The sequence below is a fragment of the Alligator sinensis genome, unplaced genomic scaffold (assembly GCF_000455745.1).
Source record: "Alligator sinensis unplaced genomic scaffold, ASM45574v1 scaffold19_1, whole genome shotgun sequence".
NCBI classification, from domain to species: Eukaryota; Metazoa; Chordata; order Crocodylia; family Alligatoridae; genus Alligator; species Alligator sinensis.
The window spans coordinates 3,244,246-3,258,615 of NW_005841916.1; the positions used below are offsets into that span (position 1 = coordinate 3,244,246).

At 44.6% G+C, this 14,370-nt stretch overlaps 1 protein-coding gene across 1 annotated transcript in view; it reads right to left on the minus strand.

The window, feature by feature from the left end:
• The window catches only part of CRYBG3 (crystallin beta-gamma domain containing 3), a gene marked incomplete at its 5' end in the record, with an annotated part of 157,041 nt that overhangs the window by 141,999 nt on the left and 672 nt on the right, over positions 1 to 14,370 (minus strand).

Below are 14,370 nucleotides of genomic sequence, written 5' to 3' on the forward strand. Positions count from 1 at the left end.
GGGGGGAAGAAAGTGGGAGGTTGGGGGATATTCCAACCCCTCCATACCAACACTTCACTCTTTGATAGACTGACTGCTTATATCTAGGACTTTAAAGCCTCACTTAATGTCAAATCACCTTCCTTCACTTTTGTTCACAAGTGAAGACCGGGATAACATTCTGCTTAAATTTGCAAAGTATATAGCAGCTTTCAGAAAAGCATCCCATACTAATAAATGGTAATATCTAGTAAAACTACAATTATCCAAGACCTTAAATCTAAATGAAGGAACCTCCCTGGAGACATGAATGAGAAACAGCATTAGAAACCTAAAATTCTAGCAACTGTGGATAAACAAGACCATGGTGTCTATCTCCAGAGACTATGACAGATTCTTAAATTGCAGTCTGTGGAGCAAGTGGTGGTGTATGAATTTTGTGGCAGGCCTGCAAAGAACTCCTGTTGCTCTCTCCTATGTTTCATCTGACAAACTGCATTAGAAAAGGACATCTAAAAATACAGATGCTTATATGGAAAAAAGTAAAAGTAAACATACGTCCAAATTGGTGCACAGACCACGATGATAATCTAGACTTTAGAGGCATCTGTATCACAAACAATTCCTTGTGTAGGTACTTCTAGACCAGGGCTGTCAAGCTTCTGGACAGCATGGTGCCACACATCCAACAGGCTGCAGACCTCTCCGGGTTTCTCCCAGCTGCACAGGCCATGTGAGCAGCCAGTCTGGGGCAGTGCAAGCAATTTGGCTCCCTTCATGCTACACAGGCATCTCAGTCTTCCTCCTAGCTGTGCTGCCTTTTTTGCCACACAAGCAACCCAGTTTCCCCCCTGCCAAATAGGCAGTGAGAGAAGCCTGGCTCCCCTCTGGCCCTGTAAACATGTGATCAGTCCAGGCTCCATGCCTCCCAAGCCCCAGTGTGGGCAATGCTAGCAGCACAGCTCTTGCATTTATGCAAGCACCCTGCTGCTGCCTAACCCCACCCTGTTCCCAGAAGCATGGGCAAGAATCAGAAATTAGAGAAGGAAGAGCCTGGGGATCCTAGCAGCTACAGCAGCAGGAGTAATGGGGGAAACTGGCTGCTGAGCAGAAGCTTGAGGGTGGGTGTGGGGGCAGGCACATTTGGACTGCCAGTTGGACAGCCCTATTCTAGACCACGATCAAGTCAATTAATCTTCTCTCAGATAAACTGAATAGGATTAATCTTCTTACCATTTCAGATTAAGGCAGGTTTTCCAGATCTTGAACTGTTCTTGCAGCTTCTCTGAAAACCCTTTCCAATGTGTCACCATTATTTTTAAGAATGACATCTCCAGAGCTAAACATGGCATGGCAGAAAGTGTGATGGTAGAACCTCATATCAGATCTCATCATACCTTATTGCCAGTGCAGGGGGAGCCTGGAATCCCCCTTGCTGGATCCCTCTGCACTGGCAAGTAGCAACCTCCTGCAGGGCCCCCAGCTACAAGAGCACGTGGTAACCCCCTATGGGTGTGAGCCCCAGCCTGGCCACATGTTCAACTAATGGTGTGACAGGAACCAGCCACAAAGTTATTACACATTTTACTAGAGGTGCATCAATATATAGGTCGCATATAGGATTGGCACCGATAAGGAAAATTAATATTATCAGCCATCAGCTTTTTTTGGCTGGTGTAGCCAATAACGTATTGATAAATATAATATGCCTTCTGACTGGGGCGCAGCCATGCATGCAGCCAAGAATACAGCCGGGCAGCATGGACAGCAGTGCCCGGCAGGTAAGTCTGTAAGGGGAAGGGGCAGGGGGAGCAGATCGAGGCCCTCACAGAAAGGGAGGTAGGGAAGGAAGGAGTGGGACAGGGGCTGGGGGCACTGCCTAGCCAGGGTGGTGTATGGGACAAGACAGAGCCATGGGTGGCTTGTCCAGGAGGCACAGGGTGGGAAGGGATGGCTTCCCACCACTGCACACACCCCTGGGGGTGGTGTGTGCCCCCCCAGATTTGTGCACAGGGCAGAGGCGGGCTGCTCACTGTGGGCTCATGGCCAGGGGCGACACCAGCCTCTTCAGGGTGGGGCTGGGTTCAGAAGACAGGAGTGGGATGGCTCAGCTGCATGGGGTGGGCAGCAGCAGCATTGGGAGGGCTGGCTATGGAGCAGGGGGTGGGGGGTGATCAAGGTAAATTTTGGAGTGGCTATAGCCTTCCCAAGCACCTCCCTATCACCACCCCAGCTCGGGGCTCTCCACTCTGCTGCCTTTGCCCCAGGAGCCCCCACTGGCCATATGTCCCTTGTGTGCCCCACAGCCGGGGCTCCTGAGGGAAAGGCAGCAAAGCAGAGTGCCTAAAACAAGGGTGGCACTAGGAGGGAATTTGGGGGGGCTATAGTTACCCCAAAATTTGCCTTAGACCCCCCACAGCCACCCCTCCCAGTGCCACCCACCCCATGCAGCTAAGCTCATCCCACTCCTGCCCACTCTGAGTCCAGCCCCAGCCCAGCCCTCCCACTGGGAAGAGTCTGATGCTGCCCCTGGCTCTGAGGCCACAGGGGGAAGCCCACCTTCATCCCATGCACAAATCTAGTGGGGGGCACATACCCTGCCCCATGCCTCCGCTGGAATATGTGCAGCAGTGGGGAGTCACCCCCTCCCCACCCTCCCGCGTCCCTGAGATGAGCCACCCATGGCTCTGCCCCATTCCTCGCCCTAGCCCCAGGGGCCTATGGACTGCCCTGGCTGGGTGGTGCACCTAGCCCCTGCCCCACACTTACCTGCAGGATGCTGCTCTCCATGCTGCCCAACTGTGCTCCTGTAAATCAGTTATCGGATGGATACTGGCTGATATGGCTGGTCAATAATCAGCTATAGGTATTAGCCAAGAAATTCTTTATTGGTGCACCCCTACATTTTACATTTTTTGTGTAATTGTAACTTTGAGACTTATTCCTTGTTTTATCATGCCATTAATTGCATTAACCTGTGGCCAGGTAACAACCTAAGGAGTAATTAACTGGTTAATCATGTATTAAGTGTAACATGTGCCAAGGACCTCCATATCTTATTCCAACTGTTAATTCTCAGCAAAACTTGTAATCTTATTAAAAAAAAAAATAATCACCATCAAATTTAACAGGCCTATCTTTTATGAAACCATGTTCATTGGCATCAATTAGGCTGACACCTTTTAATTCTTGACTGGTATCCTATAATCCAGGGGCACGCAAAATACAGCCTGCAAGCCAGATCCAGCCCACCAGGCCATTGTTTCCAGCCCACGGGACCCCTAAATAATTTAGAAAATTAATACTGATGACTCCTATCTGCTCAAACATGACAGGAGCCAAGGGCAGTAGAACCTAGGGGCAGCCAGCAGCAGGACTCAGCAGCAAGTCCCGCCAGGGCCCCCCCCTGCACTAGCCCTCCCACTTCCACCAACCAGAAGCCTCTGTCTTATAATATTGAAATTATAATATTTTTTTAAATCAAATTAAGGAATGTTTTAGATATTCAATTTTTAGAATATAATTTGGTACTTTTTTGATTCTGAGATGGCAAAACCCCTTGCTGAAAGGAGTATTCTGAGGGCAAGGAGAAGGACTTCTGGTGGCAAAGGACAGGGGTTATGGGGCAGGACTTCCAGTCATAAGGTGGTGACCAGGGGGCAGGGCATCTGTCAAGGGGTGAGGCTACCCATGCAACCCTTGACAGCTTGCCAAAACTCGGTAAGCATCCCTCCACCCAAAATAATTGCCCAACACTTGTATAATCAGCCTTTCCAGGATTTTCCCACAAGTAAATATCAAACTCTTTTTTTAAATAGTCACAGAGCATTATCTTTTTCTAACAACTCTGTTACAACAGACATTCCTATAGGGTACATAACCCTTTAACAATTTATCGCCATTTGCCACCCCCCACCTCTCGCTGCTGACACCGCCGGAGGTGTCTGCGGGCAGTCCCCGATTGCTGCTGGCTGCTGTTGCCGGGGGTGTCTGCAGGTGGTCCCCAACTGCTGGTCGGCACTTGCCTCTCCACCCCCACCACTGCTGACAGTACTGCGGCTGCCTGCAGAAGCTCACCGCTCACCACCACCAACAGTGCTGCCGCCGCCACCTACAAGAGCTCGCCGTGCCCCATCATTCTCCAGAGGTTCAAAATAAATTGTTAATTTGAGAACAGAATCAAGGACAATGAGAGACTTCAAGCAACCCTTGAAAGCACTTTCTTTCCCAGGACACTGGCAAAGAAGGGCATATTTTAAGGAAGAAAAATGTGGTCTTGGAAAGCTAATTCAAAGGCTTATAAATGGTGGCAAACACCTGATATGAAATTATCTTTTCTTTCTCTACAGTGCAAACCCATGATGTTTTGCATAATTGTTTATGGCTCAAACATTGAAATTGTTACCTGGTTGGTTAGACCTGCTCTGAGGACAATTTGGGCCTGACATTATATGGGATTACCCCTGGAAGTAAAGTTATGAATGCAGTTGCCAGATCTGAGCCTCAGACTGCACACTGATCATTCTACTCTATTCAAAATACAGGAAAAAAAAAGAATGGGAGAAAAAGGAGCAAAACAAAATAAGCAAATATTGACATTTTAAACCTGAAAATTGTAGAAAAAACAAACAAATCTTGTGAGAGCGTTCAGTTTTGAAAACAGGGTATTTTCCACTTTTTTAAGTTTTAAATTAAAATTGTTAACTACCTCTACCAAGAGCCAATCTATACCAGGAATCCCATTGTGGCTAGAAATAATCTCAGGAGAACCAATGTTAAAAGTGAAGTTCCCTTAGTCTAGAACAAGACATAACCATCTTGCCTAGGGTAAAAGAAGGAATCAATATCAGCACCAGAATTTGGGCATGGAAGTTTCTTGTTCCTAAATTTTAGGACACGTTTTCTCTCTGACAAACTACTACAGTTGATAAAAAAATGAAAAAAAATGCATGGAGTCTATGAAAGTAAAAAAGCGAATTTAGGGACAAAAAGGAAAGGGGTCACCACTACTATATTTGAAGCAAACAGAAATGAGGAGGATTCAGAGAATGTAGAAGTAGATGAGAAAAACCAACAGAAGAAAAAGTCATGAACTCTGGCAGACGATGGGTGGGGGTGGGGGGAAGGAGTGTGACAAAGTTATTAGTCAAAGAAAATAAAGGGTCTGACGTAACTTGAAAGAGGTTTGAAGTCTATCATTGTCCTCGATTTCTGTTCTCAAATTAACAATTTATTTTGGAAATTACTGTGCTTCCCAGATGGGGTTGAACATTTAGAGTCTTAAAACTCAGATTATTTTACAACTCTGATGTTTTCTTCACGAGTTTATGCTGCTGATTTACAGGTTGCTTTTTACTGTGCCTAAATAGCATTATTTTAAAATTTGTGTACCATTGTTCTTCAGTCACTACATAAGCTACAGAATGTGTGCTGTCATGAGAGAGAGAAATTTTACATAAAAAACACACTATACTTTGGTAAGTATTGTTAAAACATGATAAGTCATCCATGCGTTAGGTTTTTGGAACTATTCAAAATCCCACATATATAGCACAACAACTGGAGACTCTGGACTGACAATGTCCCTTTAAATTTAAATTCAATTGAAACTGAATAACTGAATATATAATTGTAATATATAATTAAAACAAGCATATAGCTCAACATTATCCTCGTTGAATAGCTTAACTCAGCATGGCATGCAAGGGAACTGAATAGTAATACAAAGGCAGGAAAACAGAAAAAGAAAAAAAATCTTTCTGTGCTGGGGAGAGTTCAACCTTGTGCATTAGGATTTTCACAGACTACATCAAGGTTTTTCTTCTGGCATCTGTCAAGCATGACAACCAACATTAGTAGAGAATTCTCTCCATCCACTCTAGTTAAGTAGATCATGCAAAGTACGTAGTGTGCTACTCAAGTAAAAATGTTACTGTTTGCTGGCACATAAACATCGTGAAGTATCAGAAACAGATCTGCGGTCATTTAAATTTGACAAGGTCATAAACTATTGCATCCATTAGAAAATGACAGAGTCAGAATCAACTAGAGAAGTACTTTAAAATTTCATGTTTCCAGGATCAGTATCCAAGAGTGCCATAAAATACAAACATAATTTGTGCATGGAATCTGGGAAGATAAGTTTTAAACAATAACTGTTTACTTGCAACTACCTTATTTTTATTAAGGAAGATTATAATAGCATTTTAAAGCAGAATCTTAAAAAATGCCTTGTAAAATTAATTATGAAAGAGAACTGAAAATTGATCCCAGCTCTTTTAGTAGTACTGTAAACTATCAATAAAGTATAGGTCAGTGATTATCAATTGGGGCCCCATGATATTCTTTTAAGGGTATTGCAGGGTGCCACACAATATTAGCACTGATTCACCTATATGTAATTCAGAAGATACACTCAGAGATTTCAAATAGGAATCCATAGTGTCAAAAACATTCTGAATTGTTGTGGTCTGAGTTCTTTGCAAAATAATTTCTCTATTATTTTTCCATAGCCAAAAAATGACAAACTAGTTTTTGAAAGAGGGTGTCACTCAATTCAGAAAAGTTATGGAGAGGTATGTTGAGTCCAAAAAGGTTGAAAACCATTGATACAGGGGCTCTCCCTACTCAAGAGGTTCCCTCAACCTAGAGCAGGAAGTATAGCAAAACGGTTGTTATCTGGCACTCATGGGGAATGGAGGGTGCTGAATAGCCAAATATGCTGGTTATCCGAGAGGCCCGAACAGGAGTCTTTGCCTGTTCGGGCCACTGCCCCTCCCGCCGTGTCCAGTGCGCTGCTGCCCGTCTCGCGACGTCAGTGTGCCAGGAGACAGGGAGGGGGACCCCAGGTGCACTGGGGAAAGACTGCTATGCCCTGGGCCGTGGGGGCTCAACAGCACAGGCTGCTTTGCCCCAGGCAGTGGGGGGGTCAGCAAAACTGGAGGTGCCCGGTGGGCACTTGCAGTTTCATTTTTCCCATGTCGACTGGCATGCCAGTTAGTAGGGCATGCTGGTTTGTAAGGTGCCAGATAATGCGGATTTTACTGTACTTGCAAGTTCAATGCAAGGTAATCTTTAGTTTACAAAATTTCTCAATACTCAAAAATCAGATATACAAAGTAAGTGTTCCACAAACACTTTCCCATCACTGAATTTTGTTTCTTCAAAGCTGAAAATAGATTTTACTTTACATCCAAAAGTACAAGTGGCTACTGAGTTTCATTTTACTACTCTTGGATCTTAATGATCTAATATTTAAGTTTTCTTAACACAATTACATCCCAATCATATTTCAAAAATTGTGTTGTTCATGTGTACTGGTATGAGATGGAAGTAAAAATGAACATAGAAACAACAGAGCGAAAGGAAATATGGAAGGCACCACACCTTGGCATTTTTAGTCTCAATACAATACTCAAGGCTAGAGCAAGAAGTTAGCTTTGCAAAATCATTTTTACAGACTCAAACTAAGTAAGACATTGTAACAGAACTGTCGAAGGATAAAGTTTAAATATTCCTTGAGTTTGGGTTTTCTATTCTGAAGACTGTAGTCAAACGCTAATAAATGAAAACTAAAAAGTGTGGCTGTATATGTTAATCTCAAAGAAAGTAAAATGATAAAAATATTCTCTGCCTTATCACAACTTTATATTGTTAAAATATTATGAGCAGCATCAGAAAGACTTAAAAAAGTCCTGATTTCTAACTTGCAAGATAAACACTGAAAAGTTAAACAGAATATGGTAAGCATCTATCACTGTAAAACTATAAAACCAGGAGACCCTGACTGTGTAGGGACAGACATTACACATAAAGCATTTAAATGATCAGAAACTGGTTTAAACCTGTAACAGAACAGATTTTCAGGGCATATAAATCAGTTTGAAAATGGCTGAAACAGGTTTGAGATACTATATTCAACCAGGTTTATCAGCCTTAACTGATTTGGGTCAAACCAGTTTATACAATGTTCATCCCAGACACCTTGGGGGACTCTGATTTAACTTAAACCAGCGTCCCCCAGAATCCCAGCATGCTCTCTGGGCTGGGCCGGCCAGGGCTCTCTGCTCCACAGCAGCACTGGCCCCTCCCCTCTGCTTCCTGGCTGGACCTGGGCACAGACTGCAGGCATCTGCCTGGCTTCCCCCTGGTTACCTCTCCCCTCCCTACCCCCTGCTAAGCAGGGATTGCCCCATCCCCTCTGCCTTACACAGACACCTCTCAGCATTAGCTAGCAGACCACATGCTGGCTACGGTGTGCTGTGGCGGTTGGGGCAAAGGCAGAATCAACAGGTAGCTGGTAATAGCTCTGTTGTTTTCTTAATGAGCTGATAAACACTGTGTTATCAATTCCCCGCTGGGCTGGCCAGAAGCAGGGGGGGGAAGGAATGCCTCCCTAATCAGGGCTGGGGCCTGGCCACACCCCCCCCTCAGCTCAGTACTGTAAAAGGGAAGGGGAGGGGGTGCTCCAGCATCCCCCAGCTTCTAGCCTGAACCACTGCAGGCATGTGCCTGCATTTCTGGGATGTCTGCACAGTTCAAAACTGATTCAGCCTAGCCAGGTTAGACTAACCTGCAAAGATTGAATCAATTCAAGCTCAGGCTTTTTGAATGTCTCTCCCTAGCCCATATGCGTTTTGCAAGCTATTTTATACTGGGAATGTCTACACAAGATGCTACGCATAGCAGCAACTTGCTACTGCACCATAGCTTGTTGCTACTGCACTGCAGCACTGCCAGGCACTGTGTGGTGACATTACTGAGCAGTAGCAATGAGCTACTGCATAGTAAGTAGCTCCTTGCTACTGCACAGTAGCACTGGAAAAAGAAGTGCAGCAATGATACTGCACTGTAATGCCAGTTACTGTACAGTTATTTAGTACTTGCTTATGCACAGTCCACTGCACATGTAGACACGGCCACCAATGCTTGCATTTAGATCTATTCAATTGTGTTTACTTCTATAACAATGAAAAACGATGCTGTTTTGTTTCTATGAAGAATACTGCCATTGTTGTCATTGCACCAACAACATTTCCTCTAGGAAATGTTTTACAAGTACACAACTAGCTGTTAAAAGTTCAGAAACAGCTAATCAACGTCTTCTTACACTTGTTAATTCTGATTCCACAAAGAGCTTAAGCAGGTGCTCAGCTTTAACCACAGGAATACCAGAGACCCACAGAAGTCAATGATACTATTCACTAGCTTCAAGTTAGGAACCTCCTTTAGCCTTTGTCTGCCTGAGAGTCTAATAGTACTACAAGACACAGGCTGCATTTTTCCAGTATAATCTAAAAAGCATCACATGATGAAGTATCTAGGAACCAATTATAGCAGCATAAAGGATAAAAATAAACTCAGACAAGTTTCCCTACCATATATTTTGCTTTGGTAAATCTAATTTAAAATGTTCCAAGTGACTGGAGCTTCTCCATTGCCAGTTCACACAATCCTCCTCTCCTTTGTTGCATGCAAATAAGAGATTTAAAAAAAATCTTATTCTGCCTTTGGGAAAGAAAAAAGTTTCTATCAGAAGAGGGATGAAGATTTTTTCTGGCAGGTGGATGTTATATTCAAAAAAATTCTAACAAAGGTTTATATGTGAGCCAAAGTTAGCCAGAGATAGCAACTTAAGTAGAAAATTTCTAATGAAATCTCTCACACCCATCCTAATTCCTGGCAGTTGAAATGCAAGGAGTTCTAACAACAACTTAAAGAAATATGTTTTATGAACATGGACAATGATTGGCAATCCAAAAGATGGAGAAGGTGTGGAGGGAGAGAAAGAAGAAAGATCCAATCTTTTCTTAGTCAGAATAAATATTAATTATTTGTGGAAGTTATTTGGTACAAGCTAAGCGGGTGATCTGCACAATAATTTAAGTAGAAGACTTTCTAGACCCAAATACAAAGTTAGATTGAACTGGTGGTGCTCAATTGTCTGACCCCGCAGGCCAGATTCAGCCATGTTCAGGCCCAGATCCAGCCATCCAGGACCCCAACCCCCATGGGCCAGAAACCTAGTGCAACCTGACCCCAGCAACCTAGTGCAGTGCAGCATAAAGCCAAAACATATGGCCCATGATGCTTTCCACTGGTCCAGAAATTTGGCAGCAGGGAAACAGCCATTAATGCTGCCAACCACTCCCTTGTCACCAAATTTCCAGACCTAAGGGAAGATCCATGGGCCAGATAACATGGTGCCACAGGCCAGAAGTTGAGCACCAGTGAACTAGACTATTTGGTTCTTTTGCTTTAATTCAATGAGAACACTGTATAAACCTCCTCATGATCAGAAACCAAAGCAGCCCCAAACCAGCACACTCTGCTAGTAGCTATTTAATTGTTTGATGATGAACTGGAAAAAAATAACTTCCTGGAGATCAAGTCTATGAACTGATACACAAATTGGTAGCATACAAGAAAGCTTGTCTTGTAACTCTGTATTGCAATGGAGGGGTAGGGAAAAGAACACCAAATCTGCTAGGCAGCTCATTTAGGGGTACATTTATTTCATCATTTAAAATTAAACAATTCTGTACCACAGAAGCTAAATATTTCTAACACAATCACCAATTGATTGGTTTATATTAATAAGAGCTGTACCTGCAACCGGAAGGGCCAGAGAAAGAGGCTTACATAAAAAACAGATTACACTACATTCAACAGGATTTTTTCTGCTCTGTGGATCTGGATTGCCCCAGGACAATAACTGTAGTGGTAACAAATAATCAGAGTAATATTACTGAAAATAGCAGCGCATACTGACCAGGGTCAAGGGACGGTGATGCCAAGTAACTGAGATGCAAAGAACATGCCTGTGAAGCCATTCCAACATGTCAAAGCATTAGATCTGGAAGACACATTTACACAGGCACAAACTAGGTGAAAGTTGCTTTTCTTCATGTTTGCTATCAAAACACAATAGCTGCAAAAAGCAAGTGTTCCACATTTTGCCATCACTTTCACCAATTTTAACTTTTAACATTGACACACCACATGGATGATTTTATCATAGCAAGCCTTAGGGCGGTTTCATATTTCTCACAGCTTAAAACAGCCATAAAACAGGAGCCATTATGTGCACAGAGTATTAGTCAAATAAGATTTTCCGAAGATTCCAAGGTGCTGATTAAACGCTGTAAAATGTTTTTATTCAAATGAGGGTTACAGCTTTTTTCAGTTAAGCCTGAGCAATTTTAGCTGGGAGGCGAAAATTGCGAAATGTTTGTACCACGTGGAGTTTTGGGGGCGGTCAGTGGTAGGGGATGGGAAAGCAACACTCTTAATTTCACAGAGGTGTTGTTGCCTGAGCTTTGGAAAAGAGTTTTGCTTCTGGAGACACTTCAGTGCCATTCTAAATGCTTTCAAAGGAGAATATTGGAGTACTACATAGTGGCCAGACTCAGCCCTAACGTCATTTGCAGAGCTTTGCAGAAGCCAATGGAATTACACCCAGGGTGAATTTGGTCCAACATGTCATAATGTTTTATTTATTTCTTAAGTTATTTGGACCATTCACGCATACACAATGCTAAACTCTTTACATGCTTGAATTTGATCTGGTGCCAGCATATTTCATAACAAAGGTTTTGGTAGGAAATTAACTATCTTGGGTTTATATACACTATTTGTTTTCATACACTTTCCTAATACTTCATGGACAAAGCATCCCTCAACTTACTTTATATAGTCCACGTAGTAACAATATGCATATAAAGCAGTCCTATATTTTTCATACTTTTTCATCTACATGTTTTTGTACACTACGTGAAGAACGCTACGTAAATACAAGTCATAACCATGGCACTCCTCCCAACTCAACAGTTTTAAGTTACACAATTAATTTATGAAAAAAAAACCAGTAGCGGAAGCTAAATGCAAAGATTTCAGCATTTCAAGCAAATACTCTACAGCGAGATAGAAAGCTCAATCAAACATTACAACCCTTCAGAATTTGAAACAGTTCTCCCTTCCATCCTCAGAGAAGGCAAAAATAGCATTCAGATAAACTACAGAAAATTGTAAAGCAAAGCCAAGAAACCCAATGCAGTTCACACCTCATAGCAGACTATTCTAACTTTCTACTCAAAATGCTCTGTATTGCATGAACTGAAATTGTAGTTTAGGCATTAGGGTCCTAGACTCCCAACCATAGTAAGGTAGAGCAGGGGGATCTACCTCTCTTCCCAAATCACTGAAGCTGATAACTTTTTTCACTGCCCATATTAAGGAGTATGTTCTCAGGAGAGAACTATATCTTGCAGGGGGCCCCAAAAAATTGTGGGCTGGCTCTGCCTGCAGATTGTATTTTTAACTCATTTCAAAGAAGTTATATTTGCTTTTGCTTCAATCTTAAATTGAATAATCCAGCCCTAGGCACCCAGCATGTTAGGAAAGCTTTGAGTTTATTTTTAACTGGAGAAATGTGTGTGTTGTGTTACGTGATGCACCCTACATATGCACCACCCTTTTCAAAATCCTAGATTTGCCCACGCAATAATGTTGTTTTGTTTTTCCTATCCCTCTGCAGAAATCAACAGCCAGAAAACAGAAGTCAGGCCTATTTGATGTGCACTGGGAACCTGGGCCAATGCCCATCAAGTAAAATTGAAAGCATCCCTTAATATGGGGGACCATTACATGCACATCAAGAGATTACCAGGGACAACTAGGAGCAGAAAACAGGAAGTGAAGGTCTAAGGCTTAAAACGAGCGCACCAAAGGGGGACACCAAGCAGAGCATACCAGCCAGTGGCTACTGGCTCATTTTCAAATGAGTCCAAGGAGCTAGTGGATACTGCCCAGTGAAACTCTGTCCAGAGTTGTAAATGGACAAGGAACAGGAATGTGGCCCTGCTGTCCCTGGGGGGAGCAGCACCTGGCCACAGCCTCCTTCTTGGTTAGGTAGATGGGGAGTTTGGCTAGGGACACAAGGAGGTTGACCAGGAGGCCCTGGAGCTTGGTGGGGCCATGGACAGGGAGTGCAGGGAATACAGCAGCCAGAAACTCAGCAGGAGGTTCTACTGGAGGCAACAGGGGGGCTGTGGCAGAAAAGAAGGCAAGAAGAAGTAAGAAATGAGGACTTTGAACTTCTTTTGATCTGGAACACACTCTGCGGGCTCAGCATAACTATTAACAACCCGGCAAGCATGGACGGTGCTCTGCGTCATTAAAGGGCCCACATATCACTAGCTGCCTTGCACTGGTGGCAATGGAAAGCAGCCGCTGTAAGCACGGAAAAGGAGCATGTGCTGGCAGCACAGGATCTTAGCTTCTGAGGAAAAGGCTGTTGCCTCTGAAATGAGCTGACTGAGATACAGAGCGGCAGCAAGGAGAGGCACGAATCATAGAACACGAGGGCTGGAAGGGACCTCAGGAGGTCATCTAGTCCACTGGTTTTCAACCTTTTTTATACCAGGACCCATTTGAAAACATTGATGGCCAGTCACCACCCAGCAAATAGTTTTAATAGAAAACAGCTCCCTGCTGCTGCTGGTGCCCTTCACTCCCAACCCACTGCATCCAGGCCCCAGTCCCAGTGTGTGGGGTGGGGGGCCCCAAGCAGCCCCTCGCAGGCTGGAGCTCTGCCAGCCTGCAAGGGAAAAGCCATGGTTTTCCACGATTTTCTCCTTTAAGAGAGAATCCATTTTAAAGTTTCCTTATAACTTTTTCACATAGTCTTGCAACCCACTTTCAGGTCACAACCCAGGGGTTGAGCAACACTGCTGTAGCTCACCCCCTGCTCAAAGCAGGGCCATCCCCAACTACAATCACCCATGAACACCATGTGCCCCAGGAGGCTGGGGGGGGAAGTGTACAGTGAGCTCCTGCAGGTGGCAACAGTGCTGTGGGTGGTGGGGGCAAGTGGGGCCCACAGTGCTGTCGGCAGGAGGGGAGGGGGTGGTGAGCGCCGGCCAGAAGTCGGTGACACCATGGGCAGCATCAGTGGTGTCCAGCAGCAATTGTGGATCACCTGCAGGTGCCGCCAGCGGTGTTGGCAGTGAGTGGCGGGGGGTGACTAGCAACGACTGCCTGCAGACACTGCCGGCAGGGGTAGTGGCGACTTTTCGCAGGGGGTGCACTGCCACGCTCAGGGGTGCCTGTGCACTCCCTGTGTGTCACCAATGACATCACCCCAGCCAAGGCTTTGTCTAGCAGGTCTTAAAACTCCCCAAGGATGGAGATGCCACCACCTTGCGCCTCACCACCCTCCTAGCGAGAAAGTTTTCCCCGAGATCCAACCTGAACCCCCCTTGCTGCAACTTGTCCTTGCTCCGTCACCTGCCAGGGCCCGGAACAGCCCAGCCCCACTCCCTGTGCAACCCCCTGCAGGTAGTTAAAGGCTGCCCCGTGGCCCCAGCCCCCCCGCGCCCCCTCCTCCACTCC